This window comes from Haliaeetus albicilla, chromosome 13 (genome assembly GCF_947461875.1).
Source record: "Haliaeetus albicilla chromosome 13, bHalAlb1.1, whole genome shotgun sequence".
NCBI classification, from domain to species: Eukaryota; Metazoa; Chordata; class Aves; order Accipitriformes; family Accipitridae; genus Haliaeetus; species Haliaeetus albicilla.
Window position 1 is genome coordinate 7904618 of NC_091495.1, and position 18398 is coordinate 7923015.

At 62.2% G+C, this 18398-nt stretch overlaps 1 long non-coding RNA gene across 1 annotated transcript; it reads right to left on the bottom strand.

Annotated features, from left to right (window-relative positions):
* Positions 1-10989: 10989 nt before the first annotated feature.
* LOC138688828 (uncharacterized) lies at positions 10990-12272 on the bottom strand. Its single transcript, XR_011327631.1, has 4 exons — positions 12093-12272; positions 11795-11937; positions 11247-11338; positions 10990-11157 (listed from the first exon to the last, which is right to left on the bottom strand). It is a non-coding gene; the product is annotated as an uncharacterized lncRNA (long non-coding RNA).
* Between the last annotated feature and the right edge of the window lie 6126 nt (positions 12273-18398).

The window sequence follows — 18398 nt, forward strand, 5'->3', positions numbered from 1 at the left end:
CACTCCCGACCCTTGCCTCTGCACAGACGGCTGTGGCTGTGGGGCTGCCTTTGCGGGCAGCCACCCCACCGGCATTTGCTCAAGGGAGGAGGCAGCCAGGGACCTCTGAGCAGCCAAGCTCTGATGGGCCGGCAAGGCTGCAGCCGGCTTGCCAACACAGCGCACCTTCTCGGTCACCTCCAGCATGGCCTGGAGCGGGAGCAGGTCCTCGTCGGGTGGGCTCAGCAGGTTTGGCCCAAGACAGATGGCCAGGTTGCTGGCGGTCATCCTGCTGGTGGCTGCGTTGTGGCCGATGTGCTGGAGCAGCGAGAGCAGCTGCTTGAGGAGCAGGAGGTTGGCCGCAGGCAACTTCTCGGCCACCCTGAGGGACCGGGAACTCAACGTTAATAGAGCAGATGTTGCCCACAGCCATCCCCAAAGCTTGCCCAAGGCAGGGGTAGCCAGCGGCTCCAGGTGCTCTCAGCCAGCGGTCAGGGCTCCTGCTCAACAGGCGGGCTGCTGCCCGCACTTACGCTTTCAGCTCGGAGAGCCTCTCCTCCTTGCCGGTCCTCTCCATGGCTTGCATCCAGTCCTCGTAGAGGTTGTTGACGAGCAGCTTGTCGGGGATGCTCCGGAGGAAGTCCTGCAATGCCAAGGGCTCCGGGTGAGCCTTTGAAGTTTCCAGGCCGGCCGGGAGCTCCTCCAGCCGCAGGTCAGAAGCGCTCACCTTCAAGACGGCGGCCAGCAGGAGCGCAGGCTGGCTTCCCAGGTCAACATCGGCGTCGCGGTCCAGGGCCTCCCGCAGCTCCCGAAGCTCGGTCCCGCCGGCGGCTCTGCGGAATATCCCCTCCGTCGACGGTCCTTCCCGGCGCAGGACAGCCAGCAGCTCCTGCAGGAGAGGCAGGAGGACAGTTGCTTGGCTGAGGAGCTGCCTTCCGACAGCGGTGGCCAGAGCACTGCCCCAGAGCGGGCTCCTTGCTGGGGGCGAAGAGCCCAAGCCGCCATCCCCGGAGCTCCTGGGGACGCCCGTGTCCCCTGTGGAGCGGCCGGAGGGAGGGCTCCCACCGCCTCTAGGGAGCATCTGGAGGGCTGGGGACCCCCCGGCCAGGCTGGCTTACCTGGATGGGCCGGGGCAGGGAGCCGTCCTCCCCGCAGAGGGCTGCCAGGGGCTGGCCAAAGAGCGCCCTGCTGCAGCCGGAGCCCGCCTGCCCTGGCGCCTGGGCAGCGGCCGGGGTCCTCCGCTGAGCAAAGGGCCAGGGCAGCCCCCTCCTCTTCCTCCTCCTGCCGCTGCTCCCTCCTGCCGCAAAGGAAAGCAGAGCAAGAGCCCGTCAACGGAGACCGCCAGGCCAGTGCTCCCGGGGCCTGCCCTGCCCGCAGCGTGGTGCTGAGCGGTGCAGCAGGACGGGCAGGGAGCCAGCAGCTGGAACGCTGAGCTCCGGCTCAGCAGCTCCAGCTGGGAGGCTCCTGAGAGCCGGCACGCCACCAGGAGAGGAGAGCCTGGCCCGGCCCTCGCCCTGTCCTCCTCCAAGCCGTGGGCAGCAGCAGAGGCTCCGTGTCCCCGCAGAACCACGTCCAGCGGCCGCTGCCCAGCGGGTGTCCTTCCTCCTGGAGGTGACGTCCTGCCTCGGGCTGCCCAACCTGCATGGCGACACTCGAGGGACAAGTGAGCACAGCTCCAGCGCTTGCAGGAGCTTACCGCTCTCCCCGAAACTCACCCGGTGCGTGGCAAAGTCCCCCTCCGCTGCTCGGCGGGACCGCCGGAGGCCCTTGCTTGGGACCAGCCTGCAAGAACCAGGCTGCGCTCAGAGAGCAGCCCCGCAGCGCAAAGGGCCGCCGGCGAGCTGCCAGCCGGCACCGGCAGCCTGAGCGCGGCAGAGCCGGGACCCTCTGCCCTCCCGGGCTCTCTGCCCCGCGGGGCAGGTTTCCCCCCAGCACCGCCGGCGAGGATGTGCCGGCATTCCCGGCGGCTCCCCGACCCTCTCCGCTCCCCGAGCGGCACCACCCTTCCCGCCATCCCTCACCCCACTGGCCGCACGTGCCAGCACAGCCAGAGGCGGGCGAAAGGCAGCCCTTCTCACCTCGGCCTGGCCCTCCATCAGCCTCTCCAGGCTCCCGGCGCTGAACGTCCTCCACTGGGCAAGAGAGAAGGAGCGGAGGCAGGTGAGCAGCGATGCCTCTGCCGCTCGCTCGGCTGGAGGACCAGGGCTCGGGGGCAGAGCCCAGACCGGGCGGGCACTCACGGCGTGGCGGCGGCCCAGCTCCTTCTCCAGGAGCCTGATTGACGGCACAGGCGTCACCCGGGCTCTCTTGGCTCCTTCTGGTGTCCTGTGCGCCGGGAAGGGACAGGGAGAGAGCTGGCTGAGCCCCGAGCCGCCTCTTCTCCCTTGTGCGGCAGCTCTGCCCGAGCGAGAGCTGCCGGCAGCCGCGGGGGCACCTCTCCCCAGCTGGGGAGCTGTGTTCCCCCGTCCGGCTGCACCTGCAGCATCCCCGCGGCTTACCCCAGCAGCGTGCCCACCCACAGCTCCTTCAGCGCCCGGGAGCTGCCGAAAGAGAGGAGAACCAGCGTCAGGCCCCGCTGCCCCCCAGCCCGCGGGCAGAGGCGGGCGCCTGCGCAGCCCTGCCCCGTGGGGAAGGACGCCGGAGCGGGACGAAGCCCCGTGGGGAAGGACGCCGGAGCGGGACGAAGCCCCGTGGGGCAGGACAGAGGCGCTGCCCGAGCCCTGGCTCCCCGTGCCCTGCCGGAGCAGCTGCTTTCGCCCTCCCCTTCTGGGGACCCAAAGGGGAGGCGGGACCTGCCCATGCCCCCATCCCTCCCTGCCGGCGTGCTGCTTGCTCCCTGCCCAGGCTCTGCACGCAGGGCAGAGGCCGCTCTCACGATGGCGTGGGCGTGCTTGGGAACGTCTCCCGCCCGGCCGTGGCACTCACGGGAAAGTGGCAACGCAGGAGCCGCTGGGCCAGACGAGGAGGACGGAGGTCCTGTCCTCATCGCCGCCTTCCTCCTCTTCCTCGTCCCCCGCCGCCTCCTTTCCGCCGCTCAGCACCCACAGCTGGTCCAGGGCCAGGCGGAGCTGTGGGCGCACGCTGGTGCCGCGTCTGCGGAGAGCAGAGAGGAGAGGCAGGCGGTGAGCTGGAGGTGGCCTCCTGGGGGTCCCCCCGGGCAGAGCCCTGTCCCCCGCCTGCCCTTGGGACGGACGGACGGACAGCGATGGGCGCCTCCAGCACCCACCAAGGTGCCGGGGCCTGGGGCTGGTGCCGGGGCGTCCCTGCCCCGGGGCCGGGGCCGGGGCCGGGGCCGGGGCCAGGGCCAGGGCCAGGGCTGGGGGAAAGGCAGCTGGGCTCTGAGGGTCTTACTGCAACTTGGCGATCACCAGTTCCTCCTGGAGGAGGAGAAGGCGTCTCTCGCTCCTCTTGCGGCCCCGGGTCAGCCGCACGTCCGTGCTCAGCACCGGCTCGGCGTCGGTGAGAGCCTCCCTGCGGAGCAGAGAGCGGCGGGCATGAGAAAGGCCGCCGCCGCCGCCGCTGCCGCGGGTCCCGGCCGTGCCCCCCAGGCACAGGGAGAGCCCACCTGGAGCCGCAGCAGCAGTTGGCCTGGCCCATCCTGCCCGGGAGAGGAGGACCCTCGCCGTGGACCGAGGACGCGGGCCAGTCGGCGACAGCGGGGATGGGAGGCGAGGTGCCGGTGCCGGCGAGGTGCCGCTCGGCCAGATCCTGCCTCCTCCCAGCGCTCCTGCGTGCCAGCACAGCTCCGTGCTGCTGTCTCTGGCGGCCGTGGGCTCCAACTGACAACATTCCGAGCCCAACGACCAACATTCTGAGCCCAACGGAAAGTGGGAGGGGCACTGGGGCGAGAGTTCTCTCCAGTATGGCCGTCTCTGCCTGGCACTGGGGAGCCCCGGGCGGGCTGGACGGACCCAGCAGAGGGGAAGGACCCTCTCCCTCCACCTCTTGCCAACGCTTTGCCTACTGCAGCCCAGGAGGCAGTGAGCCGCCTTTGCCCCAGGGGCACTTTTCTGGCTCGAAATCGGTCCACTTGGCGTCCACCATCACCCCAGGTGTCTGCACAGCTGCTTTCCAGCTGGGTGTCCCCCAGCGTTTACTGGCGCAAGGGCTTCTTCGTCCCCAGGTCTCCAGGACTTTGCTCTTCCCCTTGGGGAACTACAGGAGGTTCCCGTCAGCCCCTTTCTCCAGCCGGTCAAGATCCCCCTGGCTGACAGCAGGACCCTCCGGCGCATGAGCCTCTCCTCCCGGTTCTGTGCCACCTGCAAGCTGCCGGAGGGTCCGCTCTGCCCCGTCTCCCAGATCCCAGTGAATGTGAGCAGGTCCCCCATAGCGCAGCCCAGGGGGTGCCTGGGACATCCCTTGTCACAGCAGGCTCAGAAATTTAGGGGGAAAACCCACGTTGGGTTTTTGTATTATTTACACAGTGCTTCCCCTTTGTTGTTCCTGCAAGCTAATAAAAGGTGTTCAAAATAGGTCTCATTTCTCATTGGAATGTCACGGCTCTTCACAGTGCTGATGTCATGTGTAACTCAGGTTGTACTCTCGCACAGAGCGTTAGGTAGTATGTAGCCTAGATTATTAGAGAGAAGATCGCAGATTACTGCATTAGTCGTGCAAACACCAACGACAGGAGGTTGCATCTAGCTCTTGAGCCAAAGGGTAAAAATCCAAGGTGTCCGTTGAACTCAGTGGGCTATTGATCAGCAGATTGAGCTCACCATGTTCAGAAAAGAAAAGGTACGCGAGAAAGGCGTCTTCTACCTTGACTGGTACAATGCGTGTTTTTGTAGGTATGAAGATAAATTATCCGTCCCCCTCCCGCCACCCCCTTCCAAAAAAGAAAGGACTAGAGAAAAAAGATTCAACTTGTAGAGCAATGGGGCTTGTAACAGCCAAGTAAATTCCCCTAGGTCATTCCCATTCAATGAGCCACTTTGCCTGACATTCTGCCTCTACTTGGTACCAGCAGAAGACTCTACCTGTGCCATGCTGTCCTGATTTCAGCTGGGATAGAGTTAATTGTCTTCCTAGTAGCTGGTACAGTGCTACGTTTTAAGTTCAGTATGCAAAGAATGTTGATAACACTGATGTTTTCAGTTGTTGCTTAGTAGTGTTTAGTCTAAAGTCAAGGATTTTTCAGCTTCTCATGCCCAGCCAGTGAGAAAGCTGGAGGGGCACAAGGAGTTGGCACAGGACAGCGCCAGGGCAGCTGACCCAAAGTGGCCAACGGGGTATTCCATACCGTGTGACGTCCCATCTAGTGTAGGAACTGGGGGAAGTGGGGGCTGGGGATCGCCGCTGGGGGACTAACTGGGTGTCGATCGGCGGGTGGTGAGCATTTGCACCGCGCATCATTTGTACATTCCAGTCCTTTTATTATTGCTGTTGTCATTGCATTAGTGTTATCATTATCATTATTAGTTTCTTCTTTTCTGTTCCATTAAACCGTTCTTATCTCAACCCACGAGCTTTACTTCTTTTCCCGATTTTCTCTCCCATCCCACTGGGGGGGTGGGCGGGGAGTGAGCGGCTGCGTGGTGCTTAGTTGCTGGCTGGGGTTAAACGACGACAGGGGTCTGCTCTGAACCTCGTGACTCAACAGGAGGGATCTCCTTATTCCCTGCACTGATGTATATGGTTACACAGTTTACAGAAGTAGTCTGATGCTAATTCCTGTTGCGAGAAACCCTGCCACCTACTACCACGCCTCCCCAGTTCCATTTGCTTCTGTCATAAATAAAATCTTTAACTGATCGTTTGGTGTCGTTTCACCTCAACTTAGCTGGAGGGAATTTTGAATTAAACAGGACTCCCTGGTCTGTCCAGTCTGGGTCGTGACAGTTGGTTTTGATTTTTTTTTTTTTAATTTATGATTTTTAATTTAATTATGGCACTGCCTTTACCTGAACCCGTGAGGGATGGTGCTGCGCAGGGTCTGGCAGGAACCCCGTGGCCGCTCCCCAGGGGCTCCCCATCGAGCCCCGCTGCGTGGCACAGGGGCCCTGTGCATCTCTGCGCGCGCACAGCTCTCTAAGGGCATTCCCCGTGGGGATAAGGCGCCGGAGCCCTCCCCTCGGCAATGCCAGCCATAGCTCGCTCTCTTCTGGGCTATGAGCAATTCCTCGTCAACGGTGTTCCCCAAAGAGAGGGCAACCAAACCCTGCCTCTTCCTGCCGCTGTGCATTCAGCAGCGCTCTCTGACTCTGTCCTTGTAGGTGCCGTTTTCCTGTTACTGGCTGAACCCCTGTGAGTCCTGGGCCCGCCCCCCACCGCAGTTGATGTTCTCAATAAAACGATTTTTCTCTCTTCCGAGCGTGTCCGCCATCGGCTGTTCTGGAGCGGGCAGCTGCTGTTTGGGGATGACCCCTCGGGGAGGAGTTTGGGATCGTGCCTTGTCCCAGCATCCTTGCCGGCGGGCACGAGGGCTGAGTTCAGGTGCTTTAGGAGTGAAAGCAAGGCACAGAGTTGCACAGGAGGGTGGCGGTTGGAAGGGAGCTGTGGAGGTCGTCCAAGCCCTCTGCTCAAGCAGGCTCCCTTAGAGCAGGTTGCCCAGGACCACGTCCTGCTGCGTTTGGGCTATCTCCCTTAGAGCAGGTTGCCCAGGACCACGTCCTGCTGCGTTTGGGCTATCTCCCTTAGAGCAGGTTGCCCAGGACCACGTCCTGCTGCGTTTGGGCTATCTCCCTTAGAGCAGGTTGCCCAGGACCACGTCCTGCTGCGTTTGGGCTATCTCCCTTAGAGCAGGTTGCCCAGGACCACGTCCTGCTGCGTTTGGGCTATCTCCCTTAGAGCAGGTTGCCCAGGACCACGTCCTGCTGCGTTTGGGCTATCTCCCTTAGAGCAGGTTGCCCAGGACCACGTCCTGCTGCGTTTGGGCTATCTCCCTTAGAGCAGGTTGCCCAGGACCACGTCCTGCTGCGTTTGGGCTATCTCGGAGGAGCAGCCCCATGAGCTCCGAGCGAGGGCAAGACGTAGAGCAGGTTGCCCAGGACCACGTCCTGCTGCGTTTGGGCTATCTCCCTTAGAGCAGGTTGCCCAGGACCACGTCCTGCTGCGTTTGGGCTATCTCCCTTAGAGCAGGTTGCCCAGGACCACGTCCTGCTGCGTTTGGGCTATCTCCCTTAGAGCAGGTTGCCCAGGACCACGTCCTGCTGCGTTTGGGCTATCTCGGAGGAGCAGCCCCATGAGCTCCGAGCGAGGGCAAGACGTAGGCAGACACGGTGGCCAGGAAGGGCTGAAGGTCCTTATGCAGCCACCGTCACCTGCAGCTTGCTGCTCCCCGCGGCCGTCACCCTTGCACAGCGAGTGCCGGGCAGTTTCTGCAGAATCCCCTCACTCATGGCAATGGTGTAAAGCCAACCGCCGTGCTGGGCGGTAGGAATGCGTCAGCTCGCCCCAAAAAGCTGTGGAAGCGGCGCCAACAGCAGCCGGACTGCTGAGGCTTTTGTGCGCCCCGGTGTGATACAGGGGACGCCCGCGCCCTGAGGGAGGAGGAAGGATGAGCGCTCTCCCCATCCCTCCGTAGGTAACTCTTTTGCTCACAGGTTGTGGTGGTTTAAGCCTGGCTGGTGGCTGAGCACCACACAGTCGCTCGCTCCCTGCCCCCCAGGGGGATGGCGGGGGACAATCGGGAGGGTAAAAGGGAGAAAACTCACGGGTTCAGGTAAAGGCAGTTTCATAATTAAACTAAGAATTGGAATTTTTTTAAAAAAAAAACCCTAGAAATGGAAGGGAAACTAAAGCCCGTGAAAAACAAGGGATGCAAAGGAAAGCGCTTGCTCTCCACCAGCTGACCGATGCCCAGCCATCCCCTGAGCAAGGGCAGCCCCTGCCAACCTCCCCCCCAGGTTTATTCTGAGCACATGTTGGGTTTGTGTGGCAAGGTTTTGGTAGCGGGGGCGTTACAGGGGTGGCTTCTGTGACAAGCTGCTGGAAGCTTCCCCTATGTCTGCCAGGGCCAACACCAGCCGGCTCTACGGCGGACCCGCTGCCAGCCAAGGCCGAGCCAATCAGTGATAATGGTAGCGCCTCTGGGATAACATATTTAAGAAGGAAAAAAAGTTGCAGGGGGCACAGACATGGCAGCCGGAGAGAGGAGCGAGAACATGTCAGAGAAACAGCCCTGCAGACCCCCAGGTCAGTGCAGAAGGAGGGGAGAAGATGCTCCAGGCGCTGGAGCAGAGATTCCCCTGCAGCCCGTGGGGAAGACCACGGTGAGGCAGGCTGTCCGCCTGCAGCCCATGGAGGTCCACAGTGGAGCAGATATCCACCTGCAGCCCAGGGAGGACCCCACGCCGGAGCAGGTGGCTTCCCGCAGGAGGCTGTGACCCCGTGGGAAGCCCACGCTGGAGCAGGCTCCTGGCAGGACCTGCGAATCTGTGGAGAGAGGAGCCCACGTTGGAGCAGTTTTTCTGGCAGGACTTGTGACCCCTTGGAGGACTCACGCTGGAGCAGCGTGCTCCTGAAGGACTGCACGCTGTGGAAGGGACCCACGCTGGAGCAGTTCGTGAAGAACTGCAGCCCGTGGGAAGGAGCCACGCCGGAGAAGTTCATGGAGGACTGTCTCCCGTGGGAGGGACCCCACACTGGAGCAGGGGAAGAGTGTGAGGAGTCCTGACCCTGAGGAGGATGAAGCGGCAGAAAATAACGTGTGATGAACTGACTGTAAACCCCATTGCCCGACCCCTGCGCCGCTGGGAGGGTTGGTAGAGAATCTGGGAGTGAAGCTGTGCGCGGGAAGAAGGGAGGGGTGGAGGGAAGGTGTTCTGAGATTTGGTTTTATTTCTCATTACCCTACTCTGGGCGATTTGTAATAAATTGAGTTAATTTTCCCCAAGCTGAGTCTGTTTTGCCCGTGACGGTAATTGGTGAGTGATCTCTCCTGTCCTTATCTCGACCCACAAGCCCTTTGTTATATTTTCTCTCCCCTCTCCAGCAGAGACGGAGTGATAGAACGGCTTTGGTGGGCACCTGGCATCCAGCCAGGGTCAACCCACCACACCTTGACTGGGGCTAGGGAATAAATATGTCAGGGGACCTCCACGAGACCCCCAGCCCCTGGACTGGCGGCTGGAAGATGGGAAGGTCAAAGGACCCTGATGGGAGCCCTGCAGGGCCTCATCCGTTGGGCCAACGGGCACCTTCCCTTGCCACACAGAGCATCTCATGGCCTGGGAAAGGGATGCTCGGGAGAGTTTCTGGCAAATCTCCGGAGAAGAGCCTCTCCCCGCCCCTCTCCCAGGGGGTTTCTCAGCTCTGGTGCCCTTCCCAAGGACGGCCCCACAGGCGGGTGCAGCCAGCTTTGCAGGAAAGAACAGGCAGCAGCCACAGCGGTCAGCACTGCGGGAAAGCCAAGGATAAATCCTTTTCACCCAAGTGTGATAAAGCCATAATGACCAAGCGTGCTGCTCCACGGGCAGGAGTATTCCTGCCTAAGCTCACCACACATTTCATGTCCGTGGGGCTTTCGGCAGGAGATGTACGGCTCTTCAGTGCTGGTGGTCGCTCCCCTCTTTCAGTAAAAATTGCAGATTTTCTTCCTGTTGGACCTGCCTCAATTCCACTCTCTTGGGGATTGCAAGCTGGCGCAGCACGTGTGCCAGAGACATTCCCACCGCTGGGCTGGTGTCCACAAAGCGGAGTCTGTCTTTAGCTTTAGGGCTCTCTCCCTCGAGGAGTTACCTCGGGCAGTGCCCCAACCTGAGGGGGAGTCCCCGACTGCAGACCCTCTGCTCCCAGGAGGACTGATTCCCACATGTCCACATGGGCGCACAAAACCCTCAGCATTCCGGCTTCCAAAGCTTTTTGGGGCGAGCTGATGCATTCCTACCGCCCAGCACGGCGGTTGGCTTTATACCGTTGCCATGAGTGAGGGGATTCTGCAGAAACTGCCCGGCACTCGCTGTGCAAGGGTGACGGCCGCGGGGAGCAGCAAGCTGCAGGTGACGGTGGCTGCATAAGGACCTTCAGCCCTTCCTGGCCACCGTGTCTGCCTACGTCTTGCCCTCGCTCGGAGCTCATGGGGCTGCTCCTCCGAGATAGCCCAAACGCAGCAGGACGTGGTCCTGGGCAACCTGCTCTAAGGGAGATAGCCCAAACGCAGCAGGACGTGGTCCTGGGCAACCTGCTCTAAGGGAGATAGCCCAAACGCAGCAGGACGTGGTCCTGGGCAACCTGCTCTAAGGGAGATAGCCCAAACGCAGCAGGACGTGGTCCTGGGCAACCTGCTCTAAGGGAGATAGCCCAAACGCAGCAGGACGTGGTCCTGGGCAACCTGCTCTAAGGGAGATAGCCCAAACGCAGCAGGACGTGGTCCTGGGCAACCTGCTCTAAGGGAGATAGCCCAAACGCAGCAGGACGTGGTCCTGGGCAACCTGCTCTAAGGGAGCCTGCTTGAGCAGAGGGCTTGGACGACCTCCACAGCTCCCTTCCAACCGCCACCCTCCTGTGCAACTCTGTGCCTTGCTTTCACTCCTAAAGCACCTGAACTCAGCCCTCGTGCCCGCCGGCAAGGATGCTGGGACAAGGCACGATCCCAAACTCCTCCCCGAGGGGTCATCCCCAAACAGCAGCTGCCCGCTCCAGAACAGCCGATGGCGGACACGCTCGGAAGAGAGAAAAATCGTTTTATTGAGAACATCAACTGCGGTGGGGGGCGGGCCCAGGACTCACAGGGGTTCAGCCAGTAACAGGAAAACGGCACCTACAAGGACAGAGTCAGAGAGCGCTGCTGAATGCACAGCGGCAGGAAGAGGCAGGGTTTGGTTGCCCTCTCTTTGGGGAACACCGTTGACGAGGAATTGCTCATAGCCCAGAAGAGAGCGAGCTATGGCTGGCATTGCCGAGGGGAGGGCTCCGGCGCCTTATCCCCACGGGGAATGCCCTTAGAGAGCTGTGCGCGCGCAGAGATGCACAGGGCCCCTGTGCCACGCAGCGGGGCTCGATGGGGAGCCCCTGGGGAGCGGCCACGGGGTTCCTGCCAGACCCTGCGCAGCAGCAGAGCCTGGTACACACCTGGGCTTCTCGACCTGCCGGACCTTCCTGCATCTTTTCCGTCTGCGATGCCCCGATCTGTTTTCTCTCTTCCTCCTCTTGTTTTCGGCACAGCTTTCATCTCCCCAGGCCTGTTTCCTCCTTCGGTTTCCTCTCTTTTCCTTGTCCCGGGGAGAGCCTGCAAACCTTTCCATCCCACAGTGTGCTTAGATAGGTAAGGCCACGACGATCCAGCGGACACAGTTCTGATTTTAACCCAAAGTGACTCGTTTTACCTTCTTTCCTCTGAAAGGCTGCCCAGTTGCTGCGGGCATGGCAGGGGCTCTGCTGTGCTCTTGAGGGTGGCTGGAGGCAAAGCTGGAGGTGCCTAAACCAGAAATGTTGGAGTTAAGGGGTGGCAAGGGACGGCCTGGAGTAGTAAGGGACTGCTTGCCAAATTGCCACCTTAGCTCTCCGGGGAAGATGCTGCTTTGCATCGTCCACATTTTGCACAGTCCGCCCGCCCCAAAACAGACTTGATGAAACTGTGATGAAGTAGGATCTGAGCAAAAGCCCTCTCAAGTTGACAGCTACTCCCCGCTGTCTTCTTGTCGGTATTTGGTTGGATTAAGCACATGCCTAATGCATTTGAGAAAGGACCTTTCCAGTTTTCCGCACAGTGTACGATTCCGCGGGGGAGGAGGAGGAGGAGGAGGAGGAGGAACCCCGAACGCACAAGCCATCGGCTGGCCGGAGGAGGCCCAGCAGCTACTTGGCCTCCTCAGAAACTACCCTCCTACCCGAGAGACGCTGTCACGGTGCTTGTGGAGCGGAGCTGACATACCTCTGCCGTTTTGGACTCCGCCACCGTGCCTCCCCCAGCTCCTTTGAGGACGTCCAGAGAGGGGGATGCATGCAGAATGGCTTCTGCCTGGTGGCCCTGGTCTGCTCTGCCTGCAGGGCCACTTTGCTTTTCCAAATGCAGGTCTAGAAAGCAAAACCATGTGCAGCAGTGACGCCTTGGAAGTAAGGCACGCCTAAAGCAAAACCCACCCCAAGCCCTACACCGCTTTTCTTCTTGACGTTGAGGTTTCTGGTATCCCGAGCCCCAGCCTGGGACAGCCCTCAGTTCCTCCTCATACCTGTGGCTCCGTCCGTGGGGGCTGGCGACTCCCCGGCTGCTGGACGGGAGCGGCCGGCCACCTCCTCCCCAACGATGTCGCCGCAATTTTCAATCATGAACAGCACCAGCGTGTTCACCTGCACACATCAAACCCTTGGTCTCAACCCAGCTGCCTGAAGTTGTACCAAGCAGCCTTTCCCACTCCCGACCCTTGCCTCTGCACAGACGGCTGTGGCTGTGGGGCTGCCTTTGCGGGCAGCCACCCCACCGGCATTTGCTCAAGGGAGGAGGCAGCCAGGGACCTCTGAGCAGCCAAGCTCTGATGGGCCGGCAAGGCTGCAGCCGGCTTGCCAACACAGCGCACCTTCTCGGTCACCTCCAGCATGGCCTGGAGCGGGAGCAGGTCCTCGTCGGGTGGGCTCAGCAGGTTTGGCCCAAGACAGATGGCCAGGTTGCTGGCGGTCATCCTGCTGGTGGCTGCGTTGTGGCCGATGTGCTGGAGCAGCGAGAGCAGCTGCTTGAGGAGCAGGAGGTTGGCCGCAGGCAACTTCTCGGCCACCCTGAGGGACCGGGAACTCAACGTTAATAGAGCAGATGTTGCCCACAGCCATCCCCAAAGCTTGCCCAAGGCAGGGGTAGCCAGCGGCTCCAGGTGCTCTCAGCCAGCGGTCAGGGCTCCTGCTCAACAGGCGGGCTGCTGCCCGCACTTACGCTTTCAGCTCGGAGAGCCTCTCCTCCTTGCCGGTCCTCTCCATGGCTTGCATCCAGTCCTCGTAGAGGTTGTTGACGAGCAGCTTGTCGGGGATGCTCCGGAGGAAGTCCTGCAATGCCAAGGGCTCCGGGTGAGCCTTTGAAGTTTCCAGGCCGGCCGGGAGCTCCTCCAGCCGCAGGTCAGAAGCGCTCACCTTCAAGACGGCGGCCAGCAGGAGCGCAGGCTGGCTTCCCAGGTCAACATCGGCGTCGCGGTCCAGGGCCTCCCGCAGCTCCCGAAGCTCGGTCCCGCCGGCGGCTCTGCGGAATATCCCCTCCGTCGACGGTCCTTCCCGGCGCAGGACAGCCAGCAGCTCCTGCAGGAGAGGCAGGAGGACAGTTGCTTGGCTGAGGAGCTGCCTTCCGACAGCGGTGGCCAGAGCACTGCCCCAGAGCGGGCTCCTTGCTGGGGGCGAAGAGCCCAAGCCGCCATCCCCGGAGCTCCTGGGGACGCCCGTGTCCCCTGTGGAGCGGCCGGAGGGAGGGCTCCCACCGCCTCTAGGGAGCATCTGGAGGGCTGGGGACCCCCCGGCCAGGCTGGCTTACCTGGATGGGCCGGGGCAGGGAGCCGTCCTCCCCGCAGAGGGCTGCCAGGGGCTGGCCAAAGAGCGCCCTGCTGCAGCCGGAGCCCGCCTGCCCTGGCGCCTGGGCAGCGGCCGGGGTCCTCCGCTGAGCAAAGGGCCAGGGCAGCCCCCTCCTCTTCCTCCTCCTGCCGCTGCTCCCTCCTGCCGCAAAGGAAAGCAGAGCAAGAGCCCGTCAACGGAGACCGCCAGGCCAGTGCTCCCGGGGCCTGCCCTGCCCGCAGCGTGGTGCTGAGCGGTGCAGCAGGACGGGCAGGGAGCCAGCAGCTGGAACGCTGAGCTCCGGCTCAGCAGCTCCAGCTGGGAGGCTCCTGAGAGCCGGCACGCCACCAGGAGAGGAGAGCCTGGCCCGGCCCTCGCCCTGTCCTCCTCCAAGCCGTGGGCAGCAGCAGAGGCTCCGTGTCCCCGCAGAACCACGTCCAGCGGCCGCTGCCCAGCGGGTGTCCTTCCTCCTGGAGGTGACGTCCTGCCTCGGGCTGCCCAACCTGCATGGCGACACTCGAGGGACAAGTGAGCACAGCTCCAGCGCTTGCAGGAGCTTACCGCTCTCCCCGAAACTCACCCGGTGCGTGGCAAAGTCCCCCTCCGCTGCTCGGCGGGACCGCCGGAGGCCCTTGCTTGGGACCAGCCTGCAAGAACCAGGCTGCGCTCAGAGAGCAGCCCCGCAGCGCAAAGGGCCGCCGGCGAGCTGCCAGCCGGCACCGGCAGCCTGAGCGCGGCAGAGCCGGGACCCTCTGCCCTCCCGGGCTCTCTGCCCCGCGGGGCAGGTTTCCCCCCAGCACCGCCGGCGAGGATGTGCCGGCATTCCCGGCGGCTCCCCGACCCTCTCCGCTCCCCGAGCGGCACCACCCTTCCCGCCATCCCTCACCCCACTGGCCGCACGTGCCGGCACAGCCAGAGGCGGGCGAAAGGCAGCCCTTCTCACCTCGGCCTGGCCCTCCATCAGCCTCTCCAGGCTCCCGGCGCTGAACGTCCTCCACTGGGCAAGAGAGAAGGAGCGGAGGCAGGTGAGCAGCGATGCCTCTGCCGCTCGCTCGGCTGGAGGACCAGGGCTCGGGGGCAGAGCCCAGACCGGGCGGGCACTCACGGCGTGGCGGCGGCCCAGCTCCTTCTCCAGGAGCCTGATTGACGGCACAGGCGTCACCCGGGCTCTCTTGGCTCCTTCTGGTGTCCTGTGCGCCGGGAAGGGACAGGGAGAGAGCTGGCTGAGCCCCGAGCCGCCTCTTCTCCCTTGTGCGGCAGCTCTGCCCGAGCGAGAGCTGCCGGCAGCCGCGGGGGCACCTCTCCCCAGCTGGGGAGCTGTGTTCCCCCGTCCGGCTGCACCTGCAGCATCCCCGCGGCTTACCCCAGCAGCGTGCCCACCCACAGCTCCTTCAGCGCCCGGGAGCTGCCGAAAGAGAGGAGAACCAGCGTCAGGCCCCGCTGCCCCCCAGCCCGCGGGCAGAGGCGGGCGCCTGCGCAGCCCTGCCCCGTGGGGAAGGACGCCGGAGCGGGACGAAGCCCCGTGGGGCAGGACAGAGGCGCTGCCCGAGCCCTGGCTCCCCGTGCCCTGCCGGAGCAGCTGCTTTCGCCCTCCCCTTCTGGGGACCCAAAGGGGAGGCGGGACCTGCCCATGCCCCCATCCCTCCCTGCCGGCGTGCTGCTTGCTCCCTGCCCAGGCTCTGCACGCAGGGCAGAGGCCGCTCTCACGATGGCGTGGGCGTGCTTGGGAACGTCTCCCGCCCGGCCGTGGCACTCACGGGAAAGTGGCAACGCAGGAGCCGCTGGGCCAGACGAGGAGGACGGAGGTCCTGTCCTCATCGCCGCCTTCCTCCTCTTCCTCGTCCCCCGCCGCCTCCTTTCCGCCGCTCAGCACCCACAGCTGGTCCAGGGCCAGGCGGAGCTGTGGGCGCACGCTGGTGCCGCGTCTGCGGAGAGCAGAGAGGAGAGGCAGGCGGTGAGCTGGAGGTGGCCTCCTGGGGGTCCCCCCGGGCAGAGCCCTGTCCCCCGCCTGCCCTTGGGACGGACGGACGGACAGCGATGGGCGCCTCCAGCACCCACCAAGGTGCCGGGGCCTGGGGCTGGTGCCGGGGCGTCCCTGCCCCGGGGCCGGGGCCGGGGCCGGGGCCGGGGCCAGGGCCAGGGCCAGGGCTGGGGGAAAGGCAGCTGGGCTCTGAGGGTCTTACTGCAACTTGGCGATCACCAGTTCCTCCTGGAGGAGGAGAAGGCGTCTCTCGCTCCTCTTGCGGCCCCGGGTCAGCCGCACGTCCGTGCTCAGCACCGGCTCGGCGTCGGTGAGAGCCTCCCTGCGGAGCAGAGAGCGGCGGGCATGAGAAAGGCCGCCGCCGCCGCCGCTGCCGCGGGTCCCGGCCGTGCCCCCCAGGCACAGGGAGAGCCCACCTGGAGCCGCAGCAGCAGTTGGCCTGGCCCATCCTGCCCGGGAGAGGAGGACCCTCGCCGTGGACCGAGGACGCGGGCCAGTCGGCGACAGCGGGGATGGGAGGCGAGGTGCCGGTGCCGGCGAGGTGCCGCTCGGCCAGATCCTGCCTCCTCCCAGCGCTCCTGCGTGCCAGCACAGCTCCGTGCTGCTGTCTCTGGCGGCCGTGGGCTCCAACTGACAACATTCCGAGCCCAACGACCAACATTCTGAGCCCAACGGAAAGTGGGAGGGGCACTGGGGCGAGAGTTCTCTCCAGTATGGCCGTCTCTGCCTGGCACTGGGGAGCCCCGGGCGGGCTGGACGGACCCAGCAGAGGGGAAGGACCCTCTCCCTCCACCTCTTGCCAACGCTTTGCCTACTGCAGCCCAGGAGGCAGTGAGCCGCCTTTGCCCCAGGGGCACTTTTCTGGCTCGAAATCGGTCCACTTGGCGTCCACCATCACCCCAGGTGTCTGCACAGCTGCTTTCCAGCTGGGTGTCCCCCAGCGTTTACTGGCGCAAGGGCTTCTTCGTCCCCAGGTCTCCAGGACTTTGCTCTTCCCCTTGGGGAACTACAGGAGGTTCCCGTCAGCCCCTTTCTCCAGCCGGTCAAGATCCCCCTGGCTGACAGCAGGACCCTCCGGCGCATGAGCCTCTCCTCCCGGTTCTGTGCCACCTGCAAGCTGCCGGAGGGTCCGCTCTGCCCCGTCTCCCAGATCCCAGTGAATGTGAGCAGGTCCCCCATAGCGCAGCCCAGGGGGTGCCTGGGACATCCCTTGTCACAGCAGGCTCAGAAATTTAGGGGGAAAACCCACGTTGGGTTTTTGTATTATTTACACAGTGCTTCCCCTTTGTTGTTCCTGCAAGCTAATAAAAGGTGTTCAAAATAGGTCTCATTTCTCATTGGAATGTCACGGCTCTTCACAGTGCTGATGTCATGTGTAACTCAGGTTGTACTCTCGCACAGAGCGTTAGGTAGTATGTAGCCTAGATTATTAGAGAGAAGATCGCAGATTACTGCATTAGTCGTGCAAACACCAACGACAGGAGGTTGCATCTAGCTCTTGAGCCAAAGGGTAAAAATCCAAGGTGTCCGTTGAACTCAGTGGGCTATTGATCAGCAGATTGAGCTCACCATGTTCAGAAAAGAAAAGGTACGCGAGAAAGGCGTCTTCTACCTTGACTGGTACAATGCGTGTTTTTGTAGGTATGAAGATAAATTATCCGTCCCCCTCCCGCCACCCCCTTCCAAAAAAGAAAGGACTAGAGAAAAAAGATTCAACTTGTAGAGCAATGGGGCTTGTAACAGCCAAGTAAATTCCCCTAGGTCATTCCCATTCAATGAGCCACTTTGCCTGACATTCTGCCTCTACTTGGTACCAGCAGAAGACTCTACCTGTGCCATGCTGTCCTGATTTCAGCTGGGATAGAGTTAATTGTCTTCCTAGTAGCTGGTACAGTGCTACGTTTTAAGTTCAGTATGCAAAGAATGTTGATAACACTGATGTTTTCAGTTGTTGCTTAGTAGTGTTTAGTCTAAAGTCAAGGATTTTTCAGCTTCTCATGCCCAGCCAGTGAGAAAGCTGGAGGGGCACAAGGAGTTGGCACAGGACAGCGCCAGGGCAGCTGACCCAAAGTGGCCAACGGGGTATTCCATACCGTGTGACGTCCCATCTAGTGTAGGAACTGGGGGGAGTGGGGGCTGGGGATCGCCGCTGGGGGACTAACTGGGTGTCGATCGGCGGGTGGTGAGCATTTGCACCGCGCATCATTTGTACATTCCAGTCCTTTTATTATTGCTGTTGTCATTGCATTAGTGTTATCATTATCATTATTAGTTTCTTCTTTTCTGTTCCATTAAACCGTTCTTATCTCAACCCACGAGCTTTACTTCTTTTCCCGATTTTCTCTCCCATCCCACTGGGGGGGTGGGCGGGGAGTGAGCGGCTGCGTGGTGCTTAGTTGCTGGCTGGGGTTAAACGACGACAGGGGTCTGCTCTGAACCTCGTGACTCAACAGGAGGGATCTCCTTATTCCCTGCACTGATGTATATGGTTACACAGTTTACAGAAGTAGTCTGATGCTAATTCCTGTTGCGAGAAACCCTGCCACCTACTACCACGCCTCCCCAGTTCCATTTGCTTCTGTCATAAATAAAATCTTTAACTGATCGTTTGGTGTCGTTTCACCTCAACTTAGCTGGAGGGAATTTTGAATTAAACAGGACTCCCTGGTCTGTCCAGTCTGGGTCGTGACAGTTGGTTTTGATTTTTTTTTTTTTAATTTATGATTTTTAATTTAATTATGGCACTGCCTTTACCTGAACCCGTGAGGGATGGTGCTGCGCAGGGTCTGGCAGGAACCCCGTGGCCGCTCCCCAGGGGCTCCCCATCGAGCCCCGCTGCGTGGCACAGGGGCCCTGTGCATCTCTGCGCGCGCACAGCTCTCTAAGGGCATTCCCCGTGGGGATAAGGCGCCGGAGCCCTCCCCTCGGCAATGCCAGCCATAGCTCGCTCTCTTCTGGGCTATGAGCAATTCCTCGTCAACGGTGTTCCCCAGAGAGAGGGCAACCAAACCCTGCCTCTTCCTGCCGCTGT